The following is a 3,754-nucleotide window of genomic DNA, read 5'->3' on the forward strand; positions in this document are numbered from 1 at the left end:
ATAATGATAATGATAATGATCCACAGATAGAGAGGGAAAACAAACTGGAGCCATTGTTTAGCATAACTGTCCATACCATTGTAAAAACATATCTCAAACCCAAAGTCTAAGTTAATCCATGATATGACTTGACTCAAGACTGGTAATGCTCTTTTCCTTGAAAAGACTGGCTCGTATAACTTAACAATGTTAGCATAGAACAATAGACCATTGAGTGTACCCACTGATACTGTTAAATTGAGAGCAATGAGTAGAACCACAAGTAGTACACCCATCACTGCAAACAGAGCAATCCAACCTATCATCATGTAATTATTATGACAATGTTCACACTTGTTTGATCCCATTAGTAGACTGTATCCCTCTGTACATGATCCACACATTCTGTGTCCTCTATTATCCACACATTGAGTATCAGTGTCATTGAACTGAAAGGTAACAGGATTAGGAGAACAATAGAGGAGACAGTCCTCATTGATAATGCATGCATTAGGATTGGTTTCATTAGCATTGAAAGGTGTACTGGTATGATATGTTCCAATCCAGAGTAGACCATTGTGTGTAATGTCTAGGGTATTTATATCACATGTCACATTCTCTCTTGAAACACTGCAATCACAAAGACCTGAACTGTTTACACTAAAACCAATAGGACACTCTTTAAAACTAAATGACATACCAAATTTGATATCCTGGATATACAAAGAATCAGTAGTGACAATGAATGTAATGTTAAATTTTCCATAGTTGGTATATTTTGGTGTGTATTCAATCAGTGAACAATTATTAATGTATTTGTCTATCACTATTGTTCCATTAATTTCTATTGTTATTCTCCCATCTGTAGCACTAAATGAGTTTGAATTAGAACTGCTTCCAAATAAAGCAACATTATATTTCAGTGGTTGACCTGGAAAAACACTTTGTTGCTCATCATACCTTATTGGTGTGGTTTCATTACTGTCAGGATCACAAAAAGCAAATGCAGATGCATCACTTGATGTTGAAGGATTTGTGCAGTCAAATAATTCATTAAAATTATCGATTTTCCCATATATATCATTTCCAGCTACTCTAGCAGTATTATCCTTTAATGTAAGAGGTACGGGTGACACTTGTGCAAATATATACCTTACACTCTTATCCAAATAAATTCCTCCTCCTTTATAAGTTGCATGATTATCAATAAACTCCAAGTTAGCTGATGGTGATAGGGCCAGAACAGATGAACCATTTATTGCCATTCCTCCTCCAACTACTCCAGTATTATTCTTAAATACTAATCTATTTTCTACAGTTACTACTGAGTCTCTAATCTCCAGTCCTGTTAATAGACTATTTGTAACAGTAATGTTATTAAGAATGATAGAAAGACAGGCTGCTATCACATTTCCCCAGTTTCCAACAAGTTCAGTATCTATAACACTGATATGAGCTGATGTTGATGAACCTCCAAAAATTAATAAACCTAAATGTTCACTGTCATGTATTGAACATGACTTAACAGTAATATCAGTATGATAATTACTTTGTTGAATATAATATCTAGATATATCAAATAATAATCCTTGACCATTGTTGTTAAATTGGGAGTCTTCAATTACTATAGTAGATTGTGATTCAACACCTTTAATATTACACTCTTTAAATTGCTGTAAATGTGTGTCTAAAAAAGAAAGAAATCCTATCTTTGACTTAGATACTGATGACTGGGTAATATACAGAGAAAAAAGAGATTCTGTGAAATTATGAAAAACACCATCTTCTGATGAACTGATGATACTGACATTATCAATAACAACTGATATATTATATGAGGTACCATGATTCATATGAAACAATAAGTAGCCATTAGTCACAGTAACATTAGTCAGTGTTAATGAGTAATGGTGTAATTCATTGTAACACACAAAAGGTGGATCATAGGAAATTCTTAGATATACATTATCAAAAACTGAAGATGTTATCTTACTGTCAAAAACATTGAAGAGGCTGACAGAACTAGCAATTATAAAACTAGCAATTGTAATGTTACTTGAATGACTAAAATGTATGCTGCATTCCAGGAATAATAAGTTACTGAAACTAACATGATTGCTCATGTAGATTCTTATAAAGCCAAAAGTAGATGATGAGCAGTCAATAGTAGGAGACTGGTCCAGTCCATGTAGAGTTATATTCTGTACTGAGCCCATTGTGACAGTAAAGTTAATGACACTAGTTCCAATGAAGTAGAAGATGGTGTTATTGTATTGAGACATATCCCCAGCATACACTGATAAAGGATTACAAGGTGACTGAGTAACTGAACTGCAGTCATCAGACACATAATACTGACCAGAGGAGACACTGCAGGAGCTACTGAAGAATAAGAGAACAACCACTAACAGGAGAGACATAGCTACTGTCTGTACTGACTGACTAGTGTATACTTGCAGGCTGTGAGTGATGACTTATATAGGCTACTTGTTCTCCAAATATGGAAATCTGATGCATGTTGTGATGATTAGATTCAATCTAATTAATAGTACAATACACTACAAGTCATTCTTTTTAGTTGATAATAACTAAATTTTATAGATAGCATCTGTACTAATTCTTTAATTTATGATCTAACACAATTCTTTAAAGAAAAGATGAGATATTAAAGAAATTTTAATACTTGTAGTACAGCTATTGCTTTGTCAGTATCTGCTTCACTCAATCAGTTTCTCTTAGTCTATATCTCTCCTACTCCATTCTCTCATCTTTACTATGGACTGCATGGTAATCATACTTACATGATAAGTCATTATGTGTACAATCACAGACATACTCTATCATTATATGACTGTACATTGAATAAATGCTCTACTGGTATATGGTTAGTCATGAGTGTGCATAACCTCAATATTACTGTGTATGAGTGTATTTATGTTTAATATGGTTTATATATAAATAAAAATCTTTAAAGAAAAGGATTATGCCTCAATTACAATATAGGAGAGAGGGAGAGTTAGTTAGTGAATGACATTGTGATTGTATCTGCTTTGCTTCATTACAGATGAATGTGGTGGTATGTGAACAGGTGGGGATTGACTTGTACTTGTACTTGAACAAATCAGAATTCTAGGAAAATATGTACACATGCATGTACTTTTATATTCACTTGGAGTTTTTCTTAGAATTTTCAAATTTGTACTTGTAGTACAAATCTGTGTTCATGCATGTATACTAGGAATATTTGTTCCTTTATACCATATGTACAAAACTCCCCACAAAAACCACTAGGAGAGAATACTCTATAATAATATTTTTTAAATGTACTTATATTGCGTAGAAAGTTTGGGCTGATTCTGATCAAAATTAGATTTTTGTAAATTTTAAAAGTTGCTCCAAATGCCATGTACCTATCACTAGTGTAATATAGTGTAGTATTACTACAGTTATTATTGTAGGTGTTTTTTGTCCATGGGTTTGGATTTAAATGATAACATGCAAAAGCACTAAATTAGATAAAAATAATTAATTGAAGAAAAGGGCTATAGCTCATAGTTACAGAGAGACGGAGAGTTAGTTAGTGAATGACATTGTATCTGCTTTGCTTCATTACAGAGGAATGTGGTGGTTTATGTGGTTATATGGTATTGTAGTGAATGATAATCTGATGATGTTTCTTAATTTCATTGGTTCAGTCCTTCAGTCAATATATTTCATCATACTCTACCTATTCACTAATGATAAAGTAAAGGACACTTTAAACTATTTCTGTTTC

The sequence above is a fragment of the Amphimedon queenslandica genome, unplaced genomic scaffold, assembly GCF_000090795.2.
Source record: "Amphimedon queenslandica unplaced genomic scaffold, v1.1 AMPQUscaffold_12872, whole genome shotgun sequence".
NCBI classification, from domain to species: Eukaryota; Metazoa; Porifera; class Demospongiae; order Haplosclerida; family Niphatidae; genus Amphimedon; species Amphimedon queenslandica.